Raw genomic sequence first — 24,864 nt, forward strand, 5'->3', positions numbered from 1 at the left:
GCGGCCAGCACACCGGGAGCCAGGTGCTTCTCCTGGTCTCCCATGGAGTGCAGGGCCCAAGCACTTGGGCCATCCTCCACTGCACTCCTGGGCCACAGCAGAGAGCTGGCCTGGAAGAGGGGCAACCGGGACAGAATCCAGTGCCCAGACTGGGACGAGAACCCGGTGTGCTGGCACCGCAAGGCAGAGGATTAGACTATTGAGCCGCGGCACCGGCCCACTCTGTGCTTCTGACTCAGCTTCTTGCTAATTTGCCGAGAAGAGCAGCAGGTGATGGCCCAAGTAAATGGGTTCCTGCAACCTATGTGGGAGATGTTGAAATTCCTGGCTCCTGGCTTCTGGTTCTGCCTAGCCCTGGCTGTTGTGGGCATCTGGGAAGTGAACCAGCAGATAGAAGATTTACCCCCCCCCCCCATCTTTGTTACTCTGCCTTTCAAATAAATCAGAAGTCCTTAAAAACATTTTTTCTTTCATTTGAAGTGGGAGTAGGAGAGAGTGAAAGAGTGAGCTAGTTAGCCTGCTTCCATTTGCTAGTTTACTTTTCAAATGCCTGCAACAGCTGGGGCTGGACCAGGTGAAGCCAGGACTCCTTTGTGGGTGGTATAGACCCTTGTACTTGAACTATTACCTGCTACTTCTCAGGGTGGACATTGGCAGGAGCTGGAATCAGGAGTAGAGCCAAACCTTGATCCCAGGCACTCCAACATTTAGACATTTCAAGTGCTGTCCCAACCATTTTCACCATTTTTGAAGTGCATAGTTCAATGGCAGTAAGTACCTTCACATTGTTGTGCATCTATCACTACCATCTATTGCCAGAACTATTTAGTCTTCCTAAACTGAAATTCTGTACCCGTAAATGATGCATCCCCATTTCCCCCCTCATCCCCAATCCTATCACCTAAAAGTGCCATAACTTTGTCTCTTTGAAGATTCCTAGGTGCTTCATATGTATGTACCCAAGGGACTTAAAGAGAGTTGTGGAAAATGAAATTAAAAGGCAAGTTAATTTTGGTGCAGAAACTTTTGAAATCCATGCATATGAGAGGTCTTCAAAAAGTTTATGGAAAGTGTAGCTTATAAAATAACTGATAGACCTCATTTTTTTTTTTGCACCAAAATAAACTATTCCATGACCTTTTTTTTTTTAAAGATTTATTTATTTTATTTGAAAGGCAGAATTAGAGAGGCAGAGAGAGAAAAGGGTGTTTCATCTGTTGGTTCACTCCCCAATTGACTGCAACGGCTGGAGCCAGGCTGATCCGAATTCAGAAGCTTTTTCTGGGTCTCCCACGTAGGTTCAGGGGCCCAAGCACTTGGTCCATCTTCCACTGTTTTTCCAGGCCATAGCAGAGAGCTGGATCAGAAGTGGAGCAGCTGCGACTAGAACCGATGCCCATGTGGGATGCCGGTGCTGCAGGCAGAAGCTTAGCCTGCTACACCCCAGCACCGCCCCCAGATTTCAATTTTATTTTTACAAAATTTTTTTTTAAGTGCTGGGTTCTCTCAGTCACATTATGGTTAGTTCTACTTTTTTTTTTTTTTAGGTTTGTTTTTTATCTGAATGCCAGAGTTTCAGAGGCAGAGGGACAGAGATGGACAGCAAGCTCTTCATTCTTTGGTTCACTCCTCCGATGGCTACATTGGCCTGGACTGGGCCAGTCTAAAGCCAGGAGGCTGGAATTCCGTCAGATCTGCCCCGTGGGTGGCAGAGAGCCAAGCACTTGGGCCATCTTCTGTTGTTCTTTCAGGTACATTATCAGGGAGCTAGCTGGATCAGAAGTGGAATGCTGGGACTTAAATCAGTGCTCCTATGGGATGCTGGCATTGCAGGTGGTGGCTTAACCCACTATACCACAACACCAGCCCCTTCCAAAAGCTTTTTGAAGCATCCTTGTATATATGTCATTAGACAAAAGATATGTGATTCTTGGTCAACGCTGTGGCATATCAGGTAAAGTCACCGCCTGCAGTGCTGGCATCCCATGTGGGTGCTGGTTTGAGACCCGGCTGCCCCACTTCTGATCCATCTCTCTGCTATGGCCTGGAAGAGCAGTAGAAGATAGTCCCAAATCCTTGGGCCCCTGTACCCATGTGGGAGATATAGAAGAAGCTCCTGGCTCCTGGCTTCGGATCAGCTCAGCTCCAGCCGTTGCGGCCATCTGGGGAGTGAACCAGTAGATGGAAGACTTCTCTCTCCCTGCCTCTCAAATAAAGAAATAAATCTTTGAAAAAAAAAAAAAAAAGACGATTCTTTACATGCGCCTTTGTCTCTCTTTCCTTCCTTTTTTGTTGTTTATTGCTCTGCTTTTCCATGTCAGTAGTTTCATTCTCTTAATGCCTTGTTCATATTTCTCCAGTTATCCATAAATGTCCTTTATAACTGGTGTATACAAATCAGGACCATGCATTGAATCTGATTCCTTAAGCCTTAATTTTGGTAATCAAGCATAGCCCATCTTCCTTTTGTATCAACTATATTGAAACATAATGTTATGCATGATTCTTTCCCCATATAATATGAGTATATATAGTCTACCAATCTATGATTTGAGAATTATCTACTCCCTTATAATCACTCACCACAACCAAGATAATACCTCCATCGTCAAAAGATTCTTCTTGCCTCTTTGTAATCAATCTCTCCTTTCATTTTGACCCTAGGTGATCATTGGTCTCTTTTATATCATGGTGGATTAGTTTGTGTCTCTCAGAATGTAGAATTTTTAATATAAATGAAATTATATAGTAGATACTCTTGTGACTGGCTTCCTTCAATCAACACAGTGACAGTCACTGTGTTATGGGTCTTCCTTTCTCCATGTAAGATATTTATTTTAGAAAGTGGAAAGGAAAGGAAGGAGAAGACAGGGATATCTCTCAATCTCTGGTTCACTCCCCAAATGCCTGCAACCAGCTGGAGCTGGACCAGACCAAAATCTGGGTCTCCTATGGTAGAGAACCAGGTACTTCAACTATCACCTGCTGCCTACTAAGGCACACATTAGCAGGAAGCTAGACTAGAGAACTGAGCCAGAGCATGAACCCAGGCACTCTGATATGGAAGTTGGGCATCCCAAGCAATGACGTAACCACTGTGCCAAACACCTGTCCACTTTCCTTCGTTTAAGGATACCATCTTTTTGAATAGATGGGCCAACCATCCATAGGAAATAACATTTTCTAGATGTTTTTGTTTTTGTTTTTCCTGTGAAGGTCATATAGGGTTGATATCTTTCCCCTGTATTTCCTGTAGTAGAAATTACATTTAAAGCCGTCATGAATTGAAGCTAAATATATTTGGTTAGAATACATCCTAGCTGATTTTTGTATATTTGACATTTTATCTCATCATGAGACACATTAATGATAATATAATTAATTTCTGCTTTAGGGGAATCACTGTCTGATCCTCTCTTTGTAGTTTTTACCTTGTGAGTAGAGAATAATTTGTTTGAATGAAAACTAAAAGGTGCCTGATCTATGACAACTATACACCTAATATTTTTAAAAATAGTAAATAAACTTCGCTTCTGTCACTAATTTCATTGGGAGTTATTAAATAATTTTCAAATTCTATCACTCATTCTGTGTTTGGTGATTTCTTTAAAGGAGAACCTTGCTTCATCATCTGAGCTTATTTGTTAGGCTCAGTTATAATTCTTGAAAAAATTTTTTGAGAGCTCCCATCTGCTAGCCCACTCCCAAATGCCTGCAATGCCTAGACTGGGCCAGGATGATTTCTGGAGCCTGCATGTCAATCTCGTTCTCCCATGTTTGTGGGAGGGACCCAGCTGAGCCATGAGCTGGTGCTGCCCAGGTTTCACATTGGCAGGAAGCAGGAATTGGGAGCTGGAGCCAGGCACCAAAACTAGGCACTTAAATATGGGACATGGGTGTCCCAACTGGTATTGTAAACTCTCAGGTCAGTTACTAGCTTCTGAAATACAATTTTGTGTTAAAAATATTTATTTATGGGGCCAGCACCATGGTGCAGTAGGTTAATCCTCCACCTGTGGTGCTGGCATCCCATTTGGGCGCCGGTTGTAGTCTTGGCTGCCCCTCTTCGAATCCAGCTCTCTGCTGTGGCCTGGGAAAGCAGTAGAAGATGGCCCAAGTGCTTGGGCCCCTGTACCCACATGGGAGACCAGGAAGAAGCACTTGGCTCCTGGCTTTGGATCGGTGCAGCTCCAGCCGTTGCAGCCATCTGGGGAGTGAACCAACAGAATGAAGACCTTTCTCTCTGTCTCTCCCTCTCACTGTCTGTAACTCTAACTCTCAAATAAATAAATAAAATCTTTAAAAAATATTTATTTAAAAGTCATAACAGTGGATCTTCTATCTTCTGGTTCAGCACCCAAATAAACACAAGAGTCAAGGCTAGGCCAGGCTGAAACCAGGATCCAGGAATTCCATGCTGATCTCCCACATGGGTGGCAGGTGCCCAAGCACTTGGACCATCTTCTGCTGACTTCCTAGGATGGCAGGAAGCTTGATTGGAAGTTGAGTAGATGGATCTACAGCCAGTATTGCAGTATGGGATGCTGGTATCACAAGTAGTCACTTGACTCACTGTGGCATAACACTCTTCCTAAAATATAATTCCTAATAGAAAAACAGTAATTGCTTTAGTTTTTCCTTTAGTTATCAGTTTTCAAATTATGGTGTTGATTTAGTAAGTATATTGACTTTTTTCTGGTATTTTTCTTTCTTTGGTTTTTATTACAGATTTCCATTTAGTATGTTTTTGTACACTGCAGTCATTATGTACTTTTTGACATTTTTATCTTAAAAATCATTTGGGAGTCAGAGAGAAAGAGACAGAGACAAACATCAGACAGACAGACACAGGCAGCAGAGAGAACCCCCATCTGCTGGGTCGCTCCCTGTATGCTTGTAATGTCCTGGGCTGTGCTGAGTCAGCTGAGGAGTTGGGAACTCAATTCAAGTCTCCAGTGTGGGTGGCAGGAACCAATCACATGAACCATCACTACTTGCCTCCTAGGGTCTGCATTAGCAGGAAAGTAAAGTCAGGAGCTGGAGCCAAGTATGGAACCCAGATACTCTAATGTATACTGACTGTTGTGTTAACTGTTAGGCTAACTTCCTGCCCTCATAACACATTTTTTTTAAAGATTTGATTTATTTATTTGAAAGAGTTAGAGAGAGGGAGAGAGATCTTCCATCCTCTGCTTCAACTCCCTAGATGGCAACAACCACCAGGGCTTCATTTGGGTCTCCCAAGTGGGTGCAGGGGCCCAAGCACTTGGGCCAGTTCTCAGGCACATTAGCAGAGAGCTGGATTGGAAGTGGAGCAGCCAGAACTTAAACTGACACCCACTGGGATGCTGGCACTGCAGACTGGCGGGTTAACCCACTAAACTACAGCACCAGACCCAATAACACGTTTTTTTAATCCATTCATCCCTTGATATATATATATATATATATATATATATATATATATATATATACACTTGGGTTGGTTTCACCTTTTGTTTGTGAATAATATTGTTATGAACATGGGAGTACAAATATCTGTTCAGGTACATGCTATCACTTCTCTTGTATTATTTTAAAAAACAACTCTTTAAAAAAGTTTTCTGTTTACAGAAAGGTTGCATACTGGAGTTACGGAGCTGTAGATTAAATTGTTGCTGTGATGCCAGTATCCCATAACGGTGGCAGTTTGAGTCCTGGCTGCTCTACTTCCTATCCAGTTCCCTGTTGGTGTGCCTGTGAAAGCAGGTGATAAGGGCCTAAATATCAAGTTACTTGGATGGAGTTCTGAGCTTCTGATTTTGGCCCAGTCCAGCCCAGGTAGTTGCAGTCATTTGAGGGAGTGAACCAGCAGACAGAAGATCTCTCTCTCTCTCTTTTTTTAAAATTATTTTTACTTATTTGAAAGAGAGGTAGAGAGGTAGAGAGAGAGAGAGAGAGAGAGAGGTCTTCCATCTGCTGGTTCACTCCCCAGATAGCCGCAGCAGCCAGAGCTGCGCCAATTTGAAGCCAGGAGCTTCTTCCGGGTCTCCCTCGCGGGTGGGCCGTCTTATACTGCTCTCCTAGGCCATAGCAGAGAGCTGGATTGGAAGAGGAGCAGCCAGGACTAGATCCAACGCCCATATGGGATGCCGGCTCTTCAGGCCAGGGCTTTAGCCTGCTGCGCCACAGTGCTGGCCCCGATCTATCTCCTCTGCTTCTCTCTCTTGTTCTACCTGGCTAATAAAAGAAATCTTTAAAAAATATCTATGTTGTTACTGACGTCGTAAATAAGAGTGTCAATTGTTAAATCAACAACAGGAGTCACTGTGCACTTACTCCCCATGTAGGGTCTCTGTCCTTAGTGTGTTGTAACTAAGAGAATTAATGGTAAAAATAGTCTTCAAACAGTATATTATACATTGTGTATCTGTGTGGGTGTAAACTGTTGAAATCTTTACTTAGTATATACTAAGTTGATCTTCTGTATATAAAGATAATTAAGGATGAATCTTAAGGAAGAATGGGATGGGAGAGGGTGTAGGAGATGGGATGGTTTGCAGGAGGGAGGGTGGTTATTGGGGGAAAAATCGCTATAATCCAAAAGTTATACTTTTGAAATTTATGTTTATTCAGTGTTTTCTAAAAAAAATCTAGGATCTAGGTTGGTCTAATTATAGACTTATAGAAAGTTGAAAAAAATTTGAGATTCCATGTGTCCTTCATTCAGGTTCCCTCAATGGTAATAAATTTCGTTAAGTATAGTATAATATCAACAGTAAGAAACTGACATTGGTACTTTACATATAGTTTATTCAGATTTTGCTAATTATGTATGCATTATGTGATTATGTTTGGTTATAATTCTGTGCAGTTTTATGGCATTTAGATAGTATAGCCACCACCACCACCACTACCACCACTGTGAAGATACAGAACTATTCTATTATCACAAAGATCCTTCATGCTACTCATTTATCCTTCCCCTTCCTCTGTTCTGTCTCTGATCTCTGGCAACCACTAATCTACTCTGAATAGTTTTGACATTTTCAGGATTTCCAGTAAATGGAAATCAAACGGTATATAACCTATTGAGATTGTTTTCTTTTCATAATTCCCTTTTGATACATTCAAGTTGTTAAATTCCAACAGTTGATTCTTTTCTTTAGCTGTGATGTGTTTTTTTAAATATTTATTTATTTGAAAGACAGAGTTACAGATAGAGCCAGAGCGAGAGAGAGCGATCTTAAGTCTAAAAGAGATAACTAGCAAACAAACAAACAAAAAACCACATGCTAGTTTTGACATTTCCATCCACTGGTTCACTCCCTAAATGGCCGCAACGGCCAGAGCTAAGCTGATCCGAAGCTAGGAGCCAGGAGCTTCTTCCAGGTGTCCCATGTGGGTGCAGAGGCCCAAGGACTTGGGCCATCTTCTGCTGCTTTCCTAGGCCATAGCAGAGAGCTGGATTGGAAGTGGAGCAGCTGGGACTTGAACTGGTGCCTATATGGGATGCTGGCACTGCAGGCTGGGGCTGTAACCCCAGTGCCGGCTCCATGATGTATTTTTTGTTAAAGATTTTATTTATTTGAGAGGTAGAGTTAACAGAGAGAGAGAGGGTGAGACGGAGAGAAAGGTCTTCCATCTGTTGGTTCACTCCCCAAATGGCCGCAATGGCTGGAACTGGGCTTATATGAAGCCAGGAGCCAGGAACTTCTTCCAGGTCTTCCATGTGAGTTCAGGGGCCCAAGGACTTGAGCCGTCTTCTGTTGCTTTCCCAGGCCATAGCAGAGAGCTGGATCGGAAGAGGAGCAGTCAGGAATTGAGCTGATGCTCATATGGGATGCTGACATTGCAGGCAGTAGCTTTACCCGCTATGCCACAGCACCAGCCCCTCTTTTTTCCTTTTTTTTTAAAAGATGGATTTTATTTATTTGAAAGGCAGAGTTACAGAGAGAGGGAGCGTCAGAGATCTTTCATCCTCTGGTTCACTGCCTAAATGGTCGCAATGGACGGGGCTGGGCCAGCATCCAGGAGTTTCTTCCAGGTCTCCGACAAAGGTTCAGGGGCCCAAGGACTTGGACCATCTTCCTCTACTTTTCCCAGGTGCATTAGCAGTGAACTGGATGGGAAGTGGAGCAGCCAGGATGTGGGAGGATAGCATCACTGGCAGTACTGGCTATGATTTTAATTTGCATTTCCTTCTATTCAGTCTTAGCATGTGTTTTTTTTTTTTTGAAGTTTGTTTGCTAGTTATCTCTTTTAGACTTAAAATCTTCTTTCTTCTTTTTTTTTTTTTGACAGGCAGAGTGGACAGTGAGAGAGAGAGAGAGACAGAGAGAAAGGTCTTCCTTTGCCGTTGGTTCACCCTCCAATGGCCGCCGCAGCTGGTGCGCTGCGGCTGGTGCACCGCGCTGATCCGAAGGCAGGAGCCAGGTGCTTCTCCTGGTCTCCCATGGGGTGCAGGGCCCAAGCACTTGGGCCATCCTCCACTGCACTCCCTGGCCACAGCAGAGAGCTGGCCTGGAAGAGGGGCAACCGGGACAGAATCTGGCGCCCCGACCGGGACTAGAACCCGGTGTGCCAGCGCCGCAAGGCGGAGGATTAGCCTAGTGTGCCGCGGCGCTGGCCTAAAATCTTATTTCTTAATATCAGCATGATTACTTACTTGGTTTCTCCTATAGTATAAAGAAAAGTCAACAAAACTATTATGTGTAGTTTAATTTTCTTTTTTGTCTTTGGAGTTCATTCTATGGATATGCAATGTTGTGTTCTAAACTTTATATAAATTATTTATAATTCGATGTATATGATTAAGTTTTTGCTTTCCCCAATATGTTTTCAATTTTAGGAATTTTACAGATCAGTTTATTTTTGAGTAATATGCTTTTCTAATTCAAAAATTAAAATTATTTGCAAGCATATATATCAAAGTCTTACACAGACTCCTGCTTCTTGTATTGCTTTGATTATTTCTTCTACCTTACAGGCAACTTAGTTTATTGTTAGTCCACGTATTTTCTTTTCGTGCAGATTCATCCATCCACAGTTTTTTCAAAAGGCAGACACACACACACACCAGACAGTGGGAAGAATTGGAGGGGAGAATCTCTTCCATCTGCTGGGTCACTCCCCAAATGCCCACAGTAGTCCGGGCTGGGCCAGGCAGAAGCCCAGGAGCCCTGAACTCATTATTAGTATCCCCTGTATGTGACAGGGACCCAAGTACTAGGGACATCATCACTTTTTTTCCAGGGTATATGTAAATTTTGATATTGAGTGCCAGATCTAACAAAATATCTTCAGTTTTGTGTTAATGATGTTTTTTTGGTATGAGTGACATTCAGTCTTCTCCACTGACTTCTAAACCATTTCCTTTTTTGGGGGACATATTTAGTATTTTTTTCAGCTTAATATTTATTATGTTTTGAGATAGCATTTTAAATTTACATAGTCAGAAGCTTAATGACTACTAAATAAAGAGCTCAGCAAGGGGCTGGCGTTGTAGACTGGCAAAGCTACTGCCTGCTGTTGCTGGAGTCCCGCGTGGGCACTGATTCTAGACCTGGTCACTCTGCTTCTGATCCAGGTCCCTGCTGATGCATCTGGGACGGTAACAGAGGATGGCCCAGATGCTTTGGTCCCTGTACCCATGTAGGAGATCCAGGGGAGGCTCCAGGCTCCTGGCTTCAGCCTGGTCCAGCCGTGGCTGTTGCAGCCATTTGGGGAGTGGAACAGCAGATGGAGAATCTCTGTCTTTTTCTGTGTAGCTCTACCTTTCAAATAAATAAATAAAGCTTAAAAGAGTTCAATAAATAAAAAAGTATTTTTTAAAATGTACTTATTTATTCATCCATCCATCTATCCATTCCAAAGGCCAGTGACGGGGTGTGAAGAGGAGACAGACAGACAGACAGACATTCTGGCCAGCTGGGCCAAGCTGAAGCCGAGAGTTAGGAACTCCATCCTATTTTCCCACAACAGTGGCAGGGACCCAAACACTTGGGCCTCCATTGGTTGCTTTCCCACGTGCATAAGCCAGAGAACCTGAGTGGGAAGCCGAGCAGCTGGGACTTGAACAGGCACTCTGATATTGGATGCTGGTGTTGTAAGCAGAAGCTTAGCCCACTGTGCCATAATGCCAGCCAACTGAACCATTTCTTCATCTATGAATTACAATCATTATGAAACAGTACGTTCACTTTTAAGTATACAGCAGTAGATAAATTCTGCTTGTTGCTCTTTAACTTCAGAGAGAAAAACCGCCAGGTGAAATATATTGACTATTACAAGTAAGATAAGCAGAAGCAGGTGTATTATGTGGACATAGTACAATGAAACATTCAAGGGGCCTGTGCTGTGGCATAGTAGGCTAATCCTCTGCTTGCGGTGTGGGCATCCGGTATGGGTGCCGATTCATGTCTCAGCTGCTCCTTTTCCGATACAGCTCTCTGCTTAGGGCCTAGGAATGCAGTAGAAGATTGCGCAAGTGCTTGGGCTCCTGCATCCACCTAGGAGACCTGGAAGAAGCTCCAGACTCCTGTCTTCGGATCTGCCAAGCTCTGGCCATTGCAGCCATTTGGGGAGTGAACTTGTGAGTGGAAGACCTTTTTCTCTGTCTCTTCCTCTGTCTGTAACTCTCCCTCTCAAATAAATAAAATCTTTAAAACAACATTCAAGTAGAATGTTACAAGAATCAGATAGTTGTCAGACATCAGAATAATTTCCATGAAACAATTGAAGAGGAAAATTTTTCCCTCTCTTATTAGTAAGTATTTGTTAATTGTGAATGCTGAGCTGCAGTCGTTGATGGAGGCATGTTGGGTAAGGGAGATTGGTTTTTGTGGTGACAAGAGAATTTTGGAAATTAAAAAAATATATTTATTTGAAGGGGAGTGGAGAGAGAGAGAGAGAGAAAGAAAGACAAAGTGGAAGCTTCCACCTGCTGGCTTTTCCTTAAATGATTGCAGTGGTTGGGCTGGTCCAGGCTGAAGCCAGGCTCCTGGAACTCAATACAGATCTCTTACGTGGGTGGCAGTGACCCAAGTCCTTGGGCCATCATCTGCTGCTTTCCCAGGTACATTAGCAGGAAATCAAATTGGGAGCAGATCAGCTGGTACTTGAGCTTGTGTTCAGCTATGGGATGCAGGCATTGCGGGTAGCAGCTTAGCTGGCTGTGCCACACCATGTTGCTTATTTTTGCCACAATGTAGTAATCACTGAGTAGGATGGGAGATCCTTGCATAGGAGGGATCTCCTTATCATTTGTTGTCAGTTTTTGCTACATTATTTGGCAGATGCATTTTTGTGAAGTGGATTATTGTAAGACATCTTTATGTAGAAAGAATTTTCTAACTGAAATGTTTCTTTTTTGACTAATGACTTAGCAGATAAACTATCAGTAAAACAATGTCATAACAACAAAGTTACAATAATTAAGAATCTCTTCAAGATAGTAATTTCAAGTTCTCTATATTAGTTTCTTTTTTCAATAGAAAGGTTTATTTATTTGAAAGAGTGACTTGAGAGAGAGACAGAGAGATAGAGATTTTCCACCCATTGGTTCACTCTGCAAATGACTGCAACAGCCAGGGCTGGGGCAGCCTGAAGCCAGTAGGCATGAACTCCATTTGGGTCTCCCACATGGGTGCCGGGGTCAAAGTAGGTGGGTCATTGTCCACTGCTTTTCAGGCACATTAGCAGGGAACTGGATCTGAAGCACTGCAGCTGGGACTTGAACAGGTAGTCTAATATGGCGTGCTGTCATCCCTGGTAATGGCTTAACCCATATGCCCCCGTAAAGTATACTTTTCAGTCTACTCAAGCTTAAAAATATTAGTTTCAATAGATTTTTAGTATATGTTCTTAATATTGTTTCTGCTGGGTCATTATTTTTCTTAGCATCTGGATAGTTCTTTGGTGGTGTTTTGCAGAATGCATTAATGTATTTGTAGTGGTTTAAGAAATAATGTAATCTTTTCATCTCAGTGGCTCTAGAAAATTACCATCTAGAAAATTTTAAAAATTATGATCTTAGAGCTCAGATTGAGAGTGGATCTATTTGGATGACATAGGAAAAGTGGATGAAATATACTCATGGGTGTATAAAGCCAGTGAAAATGGGATAGATCAAAAGGTGAAATGTAGGGGGCTTCTGGTGAGAATTAGCATCAGTAATCTAACAACATACTTTTAAAAATATACCATTTTATATATTTTTATTTATACATTTATTTGAGACAGGCAAATAGAAATACACATGCATATACACACACAGAATGCAGATGAGAGCACATATGCTCCTATTTGCTGATTTACTCCTTAAATGCCCACAAAGGTTCATCTGAGCTGGTCCAAGCTGAAGCCTGGAACTGGGAATTCAATCTAGATTGACCATGCAGGTGACAGGAACCCAGTTAGTTGAACTGTCACTACTTAGCTTTGACTGTCAGCATTGGGGGGAATCTAGAATCAGCAACCTCAACTGGGTATTAACCACTGTGTTGAACATCTGCCCATAATATTTAACAAATCTTCTTAGTGGTTCATCTTCATGTTCCACTCTTATTCCCCCATGATTAATGGGATCAAGTGTTGCATTTTAGGGATACCAATTATTTTTTAAAGATTTATTTGAAAGGCAAAATGACAGAGAGCAAGGGAGAGGCAGAGGAGTGATCTTCTATTTGCTAGGTTACCCCCCAAATATCTTCAACAGCTGGGGCTGAGTCAGGAGCTAGAAACTCCATTAGGGTCTCCCACCTTGGTGGCAGGAAACCAAGCAATGAAACCATCAGCTATTGCCTCCCAAGTGCACTAGCAGGGAGCTGGATTGGCAGAGGAATAGCGGCGACTAGAACAAACACTGTGACGTGAGATGCGAATGTCCCAAAGCAGCAGCTTAACCTGCTTCTCTACAGTGCCTGCCTTGGGATACTATTTCCTTGTAGTATCACATGAGACTGTTTAGCATGATAATCCTTGAATGTAGCTTGGTTACATTGGTGCTAAAATGTTCTTTCTGCTGTTTTTCTTAATTCTGTACATTTTATTTGAGAAGCAGGGATGGAGGGGGAGAGAGTTCTCGTCTGCTGGTTTGGTCAAATGCCCACAATGGCTTGGGGCTGTCCAGATTGAAGCCAGGAGCTGGGAACTTAATACAGGTCTTCCTCATGGTTGACAGGAACCCAAGCACTTGAGCCTCCACTTGTTGCATCCCAGGGTTCACATTAGCAAGAAGCTGGAATTGGGAGCAGAGTCAGGATTCAAAATCCATATACTCCAGTAACGGGTGTGAGTGTCTTTACTGCTAGGCCAAATGCCTGCCCCTCTTGCCCTTTTGTTTCCGGCTTTGAGTTTGTGTGTTCTTCTCTGGTAAGTAACCATGAGCCTTGACTTTTCTGTCAGTTTTAAAAAAGATTTATATTTACTTGAAAGGAGGAGAGGGTCTGAATGAGAAGCAGAGCAATGGCCCCAGGCTGATCGAGGCCAAAGCCAGGAGCCTGGATCTCCATAGTCCATCTGTCAAAATAATGTAATCTGGGTGTAGACAGCTATTACCAGTATCTTTTTTTTTCTTTTTCTTAACAGGCAGAGTGGACAGTGAGAGAAAGAGACAGAGAGAAAGGTCTTCCTTTGCCATTGGTTCACCCTCCAGTGGCCGCTGCAGCCGGTGCACCGTGCTGATCTGGTGGCAGGAGCCAGGTACTTCTCCTGGTCTCCCATGGGGTGCAGGGCCCAAGGACTTGGGCCATCCTCCACTGCACTCCCTGGCCACAGCAGAGAGCTGGCCTGGAAGAGGGGCAACCGGGACAGAATCTGGCGCCCCGACGGGGACTAGAACCCCGTGTACCGGCGCCGCAAAGCGGAGGATTAGCCTAGTGAGCCGCGGCGCCGGCCACCAGTATCTTAATTTATAAAATAACATCTTAAAAGATTTGAATTGTTATGGTAAATAGTATGCTTGTATAAGTAGAAAAGTATTCTCAAATGTTTGGTGATTTAAGTGAAATATTGTGAGTCTATATCATATGAGAAAAGCTTACCTGATAAAGGATTTACATGTAGTTTTTATGTTTTTAAAATTAATTTGATAGCCAGAGAGACTAAGAAAAATAGATATACAGAGAGCTCTTGTCCACTGGTTCACTTTCCAAATGCCTGAGACAGTGGGTAGGCCAGGCTGAAGGCTGGAATCAGAAGCTTAATCTGAGTCTCCCACATAGGTGGAATGGACTCATCTACTTGATCCATCACTGCTCTGTTTTATATTGTGCATTAGCTGGAATCAGGGCCTTAAACCCAGGCACTCTGATATGCAGCTGACACTTAACTACTAGGGCAAATGCCTGCCCCTAGGTTTTTTCTTTTTTCTTTTTTTTAAATTGTGACAAAAAGCATGTAACATATCGTACCATCTTAGCTATTTTTAAATGTAAAGTTTAGTAATGTGAAGTATATTCAATTTTTTGTGAAATAATTCTCCAGAAATTTTTTTCCTAGTTTATCTGAAACTCTATACCAATTAAACAAAAACTCCACCTTTCCCCTTACTCCATTCTCTGGTAACTACCTTTCTACTTGGCTTTTTTATGAATTTGACTACTTTAGATACCTCAAGTATAATTATACAATATTTATCTTTTCGTGACTGATTTATTTCACCTATAGTATCTGTAGTATTCTTCCATGTTGTAGTGCATGCCAGAATTTCCTTCTTTCTTAAGACTGAATAATATTCCATTCTATATTCCATATCACATTTTGTTTATTCATTCATCTGTTGGTGGATTTTTGAGTTACTTCCTCCTCATTGGTGATGTGAATAGTGCTGTTATGAATGTGGTAGGTGTACAAATATCAGGTCTTTTGGGTCTATGCTCAGATGTGGGATTGCTGAATTGTGACAATTCTGTGTATAATTTTAAGGAAACTACATACTTTTTTTTAAAAAAGATTTTATTTATTTAATTGAGAGGTAGAGTTACAGACAGTGAGAGGGAAAGACAGAGAGGTCTTCAGGCTACTGGTTCACTCCCCAAATGCCCACGATGGCCAGAGCTGGACCAATCTGAAGCCAGGAGCTTGGAGCTTCTTCCGGGTCTCCAATTTGGGTGCATGGGCCCAGGGACTCAGGCCATCTTCTATTGCATTCTTAGGCCACAGCAGAGAGCTGTATTGGAAGAGGAGCAGCTGGGAATAGAATTGGTGCCCATATGAGATGCTGACACTGCAGGCGGAGGATTAAACTACTGGGCCACAGTTCCGGCCCCAGAAGCTACGTACTTTTTATATAGTAAAATAGGCAGGACAACATTTTACAGTCCCACTAAGAGTGAACAGGGCTTCTAGTGTCTTTATTCTCCCTAACACATTGTATTTTCTTTTTTAAAAACAATGTAACTATCAGGCCGGCGCCGCGGCTCACTAGGCTAATCCTCCGCCTAGCGGCGCCGGCACACCAGGTTCTAGTCCCGGTCGGGGCGCCAGATTCTGTCCCGGTTGCCCCTCTTCCAGGCCAGCTCTCTGCTGTGGCCAAGGAGTGCAGTGGAGGATGGCCCAAGTGCTTGGGCCCTGCACCCCATGGGAGACCAGGAAAAAGCACCTGGCTCCTGGCTCCTGCCATCGGATCAGCGCGGTGCGCCGGCCGCAGCGCGCTGGCCGCGGCGGCCATTGGAGGGTGAACCAACGGCAAAGGAAGACCTTTCTCTCTGTCTCTCTCTCTCACTGTCCACTCTGCCTGTCAAAAAAAAAAAAAAAACAATGTAACTATCTATCTATCTATCCATCTATCTTTATAAAGGCAAATTGACAGAGAGAAACATATATATTATATCTTCCATCGACTCTCCAAATTATTTTTTTTAAAGATTTATTTATTTACTTGAAAGTCAGGGTTACACAGAGAGGGAGGGAGAGGCAGAGAGAGAGAGAGAGGTCTTCCATCCGCTGGTTCATTCCCCAGTTGGCCACAATGGCAGGAGCTGGGCGGATCCAAAGCCAGGAGCCAGGAGCTTCCTTTGGGTCTCCCATATGGGTGCAGGGGCCCAAGGACTTGGGCCATCTTGTACTGCTTTCCCAGGCCATAGCAGAGAGCTAGATCAGAAGTGGAGCAGCCAGGACTCGAACCGGTGCCCATATGGGATGCCAGCACTGCAATTGGCAACTTTACAAGCTTTGCCACAGTGCCAGGCCCCCAAATGGTTTCAGTAGCCAAGACTGGGCCAGACCAAATATAGGGGCCAGAAATTCCATCTGGGTCTCCCCACATGCTTGGCAGGAGTTTAAATAGTTGGGCCATAATCTGCTGCATCAGCAGGAATCTGGATTGGGGATGGAATATCCAGGACTTGAACTGGCATTCCATATGGGATGCTGGTGTTACAAGTTGTGGCTTAACCTGTTGCACTGTAATGTCCACCCCCTTTATTAGTAACTATCCTGGGGCTAGTATTGTGGCACCGTGGGTTAAGCTAACACTTGCCACGCCAACATCCTATATGAGTGCCAGGTCAAGTCCCAGCTACTCCATTTCTGAGTCAGCTCCCTGCTAATGTGCCTGGGAAAGCAGTGGAAGGTGTCCCAAGTGCTTGGGCCCATGTTATGCACCTGGGAGACCCATATAATGCTGCTGGCTTCTGACTTTTGCCTGGACCAACTCTGGCCATTGGGGCCATTTGGGGTGTGAACCAGTGGATGGAAGATCTCTTTCTCTCTCTCTCTCTTTCTCTTTCTTTTTCTTTCTCTCTTTCTCTCTGCTTTTCAAGTAACTACATCTTTAAAAACTAGCAACTATTCCAGTGGATTTGAGATGATCTCTAATTCTGGTTTTGATTTAAATATCTGATTAGTGATTTTCAGCATATTTTAATGTGCTGTTGAGCATTTGTATATATCATCTTTGGAGAAATGTCTATTTAACAAAGTCTTAGCCCAATTTTGAAAATTGGTTGTTTGAGTTTTGTTGTTGTTGCGTTATAGTTCTATATGTGTTCTGAACATTAACCCCTTATCAGATAGATGATTAGCAAATACATATTTCCATTTTGTATGTTGCCTCTTCACTCTGTGGCATTTGATACACCAAAGAGTTTATAAAAATTATTTATTTGTGAGGCAGTGAGAGAAAGATTGAGTGAGTACATGAGAGAGTGGATATGCTCCCTCCAAATGCTTGTAAAGGCAGAGCCTGATTCAGACAAAAGTAAGGATCCAGTTACTTGAGCCATCACTTGCTGCCTCCCAGCATATGTATTATTAGGAAGCTGGAATCTGGAGCAGAGCCAGGACTGGAACCCAGACACTTCTGATATGATGTGGGCATCTGAGCTTCAAGGTCAAGCACCCACCCAAATGGAGGATTTTAAGGTTGATACAGTCCATTTGTTTAATTTTGCTTTTGTGTCTGTGTTTTTGGTCTCATATCTAAGAAATCATTGCCAAATGAAATGTCAAAAAGCTTTTGCTCCTGTTTTCTTCTTTTTTTATTTTAAAAATTTCTTTTCCTGTTTTCAACTAAGAGTTTTATTGCTCTATGTGTTATATTTAGGTCTTTAATCTATTTTCAGTTAATTTTTGTATATAGTATAAAATAGGGGCCCAGTTTAATTTTTAAAATGCGAATATCTAGTTTTCCTAGCACAATTTAAAAGACTGTCCTCTCTCCATTGAATAGTCTTGGCATCCTTGTCAAAGACCATTTGACCATATCTATAAGGATTTATTTTGATAACTGTATTCCATTGATCCATTTGTCTTTATGTTAATACCACAGTTTTGATTACTTTTGTTTTGAAATCAGGGAATGTGAGTCTTCTAACTATTTTTTCAGTTTTGTCTATTTCTGTCCCTTTGGATACAACTGGAATTTTAATATGAAGTTTTCTATTTTGGTAGAGATTGTGTTGAATCTATAGATTACTTTGGGTAGTAAGGATAGCATAACAATATTACATCTTCCAGGCTTTTAACATGGCTTATATTTTCATTTATTGTGCAATCTTTAGTTTCTGCCAGTTTTATAGGTTCTGGTACATAAGTTTTCAGATTTCTGGCTTAAGTTTATTCCTATCTCCTGTGTTATTCTTGATGTTACTGCAGATAATTCTCTTTTCAGATTGTTCATTTTTAATACATTGAAGTGCAACTGAATTTTTGTTTTTGGATCCTATAACCTTGTTGAATTTATTATTTCTGTGCATTTGTGTATATGTATGTAAACTCTGGAGTTTTCTACTTATTAAGATCATGACATCTGGGAACAGATCATTTACTTCTTTTCTGATTAAATGCCTTTTGTTTGATTAATTGCTTTGGCTAGGACTCTGAATAACAGGTTGAATAAGTGTTAAGAGTGGACATTGTTGCTTTGTTATGTTTTTGAAAGAGTTGCAGAGAGAGAGAGAGAGAGAGAGAGAGAGAGAGGGGTCTTCCATCTGATGGTTCACTGCACAAATGGCTGCAATGGCCAGAGCTGGGCCGATCTGTAGCCGGGAGCCGGGAGCCAGGAGCCAGGAGCTTCTTCCTGGTCTCCCACTCAGGTGCAGGGGCCCAAGATCTTGGGCCACCTGCTACTGCTTTCCTAGGCCATAGAGGATAGCTGGATTGGAATTGGAACAGCTGGGACTCAAACAGGTGCCCATATGTGATGCCAGCACTGCAGGTGGTGGCTTTACCTGCTGTGCCACAGCACTGACCCCTGTTGCTTTGTTCTTGATATTAGAAGGGAAGTTTTTTGTCTTTTTCCATTAAGTATGAGGTTAGCTATGGGATTTTATAAATGACTTTTATTATGTAGAGGGAGATTCCTTTTAGTACTAGTTTGCTGTGTGCTTTCATCATGAAAGGGTATTGAATTTTGCCAGATGCTTTTCTGCATTAATTGAGGTGATCATCTATTTTTGTCCTTTGTCTGTTAATGTGCTGTATTATATTGATTGGTTTTTGTATGTTGGACCAGACTTGGAGTTCCAGGAATAAATATCACTTGATAATGGTGTATCGTCCTTTTAATGTGTTGTTGAATTCCAGTTTGCTAGTGTTTTGTTGAGGATTTTTGTATCGATAGTCATTGGGGATATTGGCTTATGGTTTTATTTTCTTGTAGCTTTTTCTGACTTTATCTTAATACTTAATACTTTTTCTTACTTTAATCTTACATACTTTACTCTCCATCTAAGAATTTTTAAAAATTTATTTATTTGAAAGCCAGAGGTGGGGGGGTCTTCCATACATTGGTTCACTCCCCAAATGGCTGCAATGGCTAGGGCTGGGTCAGGCTGAGGTTATGAACCAGGAATTCCATTCAGGTCTCCCATGAGGGTAGTAGGGACCCAAATACTTGAACCATCTTCTGCTGCTTTCCCAGGCTCGTTTACTGGGAACTGGATATGAAGTGCAGCAGCTAGGACCTGATCTGGCACCATATGGGAAATTGGTGTTGCAGGCAGTGGTTTATCCTGCTGGGCCACAATGCTGGCCGCAGAGAAGTGATTTTATGATGATAATATGTGATAACTATTTTATTTGTTTTGATATTTGTCTTGGGATAGAATCAGATAATGTCTAGTCACCTACAGCTTGTTACACCAGAACTGGGGAATTAGCAGACTTGGAAATGTCAGATTTTGTATGGTATCCATTGTCTAGCCAGTACCACTGTGGTCAGACAAATGAGAAGACAGTATTGTGGCTTTCAGATTAGGGCAACTCAAGAGACACTGGGAGTCTGGTTTTAGTTTGGATTAATGGACAGGATTCCAATTCCTGGGGTTGAGTAGTAGATGCATTTCAGCAAGGACATTTCACATAGGGTATGCTCATTGAGTACTCATTTACAGGTTAAAGCTGAGTATATGTTGGTAGAGTTTTGGGACTGTAGGAATAAGGCAGAAACGCTTTCTTGTCATATGCCTGTCCTCTCTCCCCCCTCCTACTTCCCTAACAAAAAGCTGATTAGTACTTGGTGCAAAGTTCACAAGTGGCATACTGGATTTTCTATAGAAATCAGAACTGATGATCAGACACTGGAACTGGGTGAGTTGATGGGTTGGGTCAGGTGACCCTAAGTGTGATGAGGGTTTGAGTCACATTTGGAAAATATTGGTGGATATGCGTAGACAAGGAGAGTAGGAAGATTGTTGAGCAATCATATTCTACTACCATACATTTAAAAATAGGAGGGGAACAGGTGGATGTTTCCCATTCTGTCTGGCTTTAATTTCTGGCAGAGTGTAATGATGCCATATCTGTGTAGACTGCCCCACCTTGCTCTTTCTCCTCTTCCTGAAAATAAAATTTATTTTGAACTGTTTTGGCCTTAGACATGTTCAATTTATATACTTATTTCATAAGGGGCTTTAACTTTCGGCTTCTCTTCTTTATATTAATTTTAAAGAATGAAAATGAACATATTGGGCATGTTTTACAATTAGGAAATGTAGACAAGATCAATTTTCTTATGTATGCAAATTGCCTTTATGCATATATTTTTCCAGGTTATCTAATCCTGAACAAAAACAGGGATTATAGTTTTTAATTCTTTAGGGTATCATCTAGGTTGTGGAAAAGTTAATACTTGCAGATTATATATGTTGTAGCTGTAATATATGTTATCATGAAACCTTTAGGGGTGGGCATCGTGGCTCAGTGGATTAAAACACTGCTGAGGTTGCCTGTATCCGAACGCAATTTCTGGTTCAAGTGGTGGCTACTCTGCATTTCGATTCCAGATTCCTGTTAATGCACCTGCCCAGGTAGCACATAATAGCCCAAAGTACTTGGGTCCCTACTACCCATGTGGGAAGCCCAGGATAGAATTCCTGGCTCCTAGTTTCCCCGTGGTGCGTGGTGCGCTGGCCGCAGCGGCCATTGGAGGGTGAACCAACGGCAAAAAAGGAAGACCTTTCTCTCTGTCTCTCTCTCTCTCATTGTCCACTCTGCCTGTCAAAAAAAAAAATTTTACTATTGCTTTGAGTACACATGATTTTTATCGTTTGATTTATCATTCTTCTCACTATGTGATTTACTCAGAAGACTAGCACAAATTAAGGTGATAATCAGAGGGCAGGAAAAATTACCTTCTGGGTAATTCAGTCATCGATGGGACAGTAGGCATATTTTCTCCTTTTAAGGATAAGCATTTATGTCTAATTTAAATATTTGATGAGCATTCCATTTCTTGCTCTATAGTAGGAAAAGTTGCTATGTATCATTTGTCTTAAGAATGGTAGTAACTTTCCTGTTTTGGTCAAATGGTCTACTGCAGGAACTACTTTTTAACATTCACAACCTCAAAGTGAATGACAGACTTCTGTCTTCTCTCTTCTAAGAAAGTAGATAGGCCAATAAAAAGAATATACCTTTGGATTTTGTTGTCAGTAAGAAGGTTTCTGTTCCCTGCTGATCTGGAGCATGCAAACATAATAAAATTTTATGATAGAATTCATAGGGTGTTTTTTTTTTTTTTTTGACAGGCAGAGGTAGACAGTGAGAGACAGAGTGAAAGGTCTTCCTTCCCAAATGACCGCTTAGCCGGTGCACTGTGGCCGGCGCATCACGCCTATCCAAAGCCAGGAGCCAGGTGCCTCCTCCTGGTCTCCCATGTGGGTGTAGAGGCCAAAGCACTTGGGCCATCCTCCACTGCCTTCTCAGGCCACAGCAGAGAGCTGGACTGGAAGAGGAGCAACCGGGACAGAATCCGGCGCCCCAACTGGGACTAGAACCCCGGGGTGCCGGCGCCGCAGGCAGAAGATTAGCCTAGTGAGCTGTGGCGTTGGCCGAATTCATAGTTTTTGTATATGTTTAACTTTTTAATATATGGACTTGAAATTTGAAAAAAAAAATCAGGTTTTAACAGCATAGTTTTCTATTTCTTCAGGAAGTTCAGCTTAATAAGTACATTCATAGCAAATTTCTCACTCATTACTTTTTTAACTATACAATCATAAATAAGACTTAAAATTAGTCAGATTTTTACCACCTATATCAGTTAAATTTTCTGATGCTTCTTTGTTTCTTTGTTGTTACTATTAATTGAATCTCTAGTTTTAAACTTACAAATTTAACCCATGTTGATATACTGTCGGATGGTTGCAGTATATGAATGTTACATTAATTACATTGATGTATCAATCCATAGTTGGACATTTAGTTGATTCTTAGTTTTCAGTATGTGTATTATAGTGATGGTGGCATCTTAGAAGGGTGTGTACATTTCCTACATGTGATCCCTAGAGACAGAAGGATGTGCTCCCTTTGAGAAAAGTGTTAAGATAAGGCATGACATGTGGAGTATAAACTTACAAGGTTTTAGCAGTTGAATATATCTGCATTTTTAGTGAGAGATTTAATCTATCAGCTAGTTATGTGCTCCCTTTCTCCATGTTCCCCAGTGATGCATGCATTCAGAGAAACTTGTTAGTGAAGACTCTGTTTGCAGCTTTTTACACTCAAGTGTCGAGACCACTTGGAGTTGAGTGAGTCCTTTAAAACAATTCTTTTAGGAAAAAAGTTACCCTAATTTTTTGGAACAAATTAAAGAAAAATATGAGCTCACACTGTGTAATTTTATTGTGTAAGTAACTTCAGTGAATGCAGCAAGTTACTTTTTATAATTAAATATGTATGCATATTCATAATTTTTACATATTTGTGCTTACATGCTATAGTAAGAGGTATCTGGCAGGTTTTTAGAGGTGGAAGAAAGAACCTTTTTATATAGAATTTAACTTGTAATTTAAACTTTGAGTTAAGAGGCCATAAACCATGTACTAATTGCAGGTAGCTTGAAAAGTTGTAGTGATTAAGTTTTAAAGATCTCTGTATCAAAAATAGTGCTACTAAAAATGTTTGAATTTAGTATTTCTGTTAATTGTTGTATATTGTCAACCTATTTTAACCCATAATTATATATGAATGTATTTAACAAACCTTTAATGGTAGCAGTCAATAGTAGTCTGAACTATCCATGGGGGAGCTAATTCCAAGATCCCTAGTGAATACCTGAAAATATGGATTGTGCTGAACCCTGTACTGTACTGTTTTTTTTCTATAAATTTCTGCATACTTATGATAAAATTTAATTTATAAATTAGATGAAGTAAGATATTAGCAATGATAATGTAAAATAGAGCAATTAAAACAATGTGCTGTATAAAAATTTGCACTGTGGGGCCATTATTAAATGAAATAAGGATTACTTGGACATAAGCTGTGTGATATTCCAGGTGTTGATCTGATAGTAGAGAGGACTAAGTGACTAACTGATGGGTAGTTTGTACAATGTGGATAAACTGGACAATGGGATGAATCATATCCTGGGTGGGTTGGAGCAAGACATAACCTAATTTCATCATGAATTCTTAATTCTGGAACTTCTGTTTAATATTTTCAAACATCTGGTTGGTTGGTTAGTGAAACCACAGAAAGCTAAACTATGGATAAGGGGACTACTGTATACACATGGACCTAAGGAAATTTTTTTCCTTTAATGTATACTGTTTAGCATATTTGCAAATGTGATGGCTTAGTTTTTAGTAAAAGAAAAGTAGGAATTAGGTACTAGATTTCCCCCCATCCCAAAAACAAATAATGATTTGAGACTTAATGCAGATTTCTTTTCTATGGTTTATCCTCCAAAGCCTTCTATAGTATAGAGAATTTTCATATGTGATAAAGACCTCAAAGTTTTTTCCTTGACACTAGGTGAGAGCTCCACCTTGTGATCTTTGAGCATATTTTTTTTTAAAAGAAATGAATAACTTGCAGTAGTCCAGAAATGGTATGGTGTGTTTGATTTTAAAACTTATACTTTGTGTTTTTCTACTTAGGTTAAATAGTATTGCACTTTTAAATACATTTTTGATTTTTTTAATGTGAGTCTTTGTAGGAAGCAAATTGTATTTATATATAGCTTGTAGCTGCTTAAAATAAAAATGGAAACATTCTCAGCTCTTCATGTAAAGTTTGCATTCTTTAAATAATTCACATTGCCGGGCTTGCCATTTTGTTTTCCCTGTTAAATTACAAAACTTCAGTATTTATAATTTTTGTTGAGATATGATAAACTATTTGGGTGGCAAATTATTTAGTGCTGATTAAAGTAGTAAAAGCTCATTCAAAAACATGAAATTTGGCATCCCTGTGTTTAATAAGATCACATGGCAATAGAGGTATATGCCTTCTACTAGAAATAAATGTTTTCACATTTCTTGTAGAGGGGGTTTCATAATGGTAAGAATCATTGCTTTCCTATTCCCTGTTGTGTTCTTAGTGCCCAGCATTGCATTTGACACATAGTAGATTTACTTGGTTGGATGAATTTTTAATATTCAGAAACATTTAAAAACAGTATTTCACTGGCATAGGCAGTTGGCCAGCTCAACCTTTTTTTCCCCTAAGTCTGTGGTACCTTAATGCAATATTCTTTTCTTTAAAAATCTAGGCACCTTATCCTGAAACACTCTATCTTAGATTTTGCTTTGGTTTCTAATTACCAAATACCTGTTGATATGGATTAAGTATTCTTTTTCCAAAATTCTTGGCGACCAGAAGTGTTTCAGGTTTAAAAGTTTTTTGGGCCGGCGCCGCCACTCAATAGGCTAATCCTCCGCCTACAGCGCCGGCACCCTGGATTCTAGTTCTGGTCTGGGCGCCGGATTCTGTCCTGGTTGCCCCTCTTCCAGTCCAGCTCTCTGCTGTGGCCAGGGAGTACAGTGGAGGATGGCCCAAGTGCTTGGGCCCTGCACCCGCATGGTTGACCAGGAGAAGCACCTGGCTCCTGGCTTCGGATCAGCATGGTGCACTGGCCGCAGTGGCCATTGGAGGGTGAACCAACGGCAAAAGGAAGATATTTCTCTCTGTCTCTCACTGTCCACTCTGCCTGTC

The 24,864-nt window shown here is 41.4% G+C and overlaps 1 protein-coding gene across 17 annotated transcripts in view; it reads left to right on the plus strand.

The window, feature by feature from the left end:
• STAG2 (STAG2 cohesin complex component) overlaps window positions 1-24,864 on the plus strand; it is a 164,978-nt gene that overhangs the window by 38,074 nt on the left and 102,040 nt on the right. For 3 of the 17 annotated variants that reach the window (XM_089323668.1, XM_089323665.1, XM_070066336.1), the window contains exon 2: window positions 10,427-10,573. The exons of the other annotated variants lie outside the window; for them this stretch is intronic. The gene's annotated coding sequence lies outside the window, so the exon portion shown is untranslated. The remainder of the gene's footprint in view (window positions 1-10,426; window positions 10,574-24,864) is intronic. 17 annotated transcript variants of the gene reach the window in all.

This window comes from Oryctolagus cuniculus, chromosome X (assembly GCF_051225735.1).
Source record: "Oryctolagus cuniculus isolate XC-2025 breed Fujian yellow rabbit chromosome X, ASM5122573v1, whole genome shotgun sequence".
NCBI lineage: Eukaryota > Metazoa > Chordata > Mammalia > Lagomorpha > Leporidae > Oryctolagus > Oryctolagus cuniculus.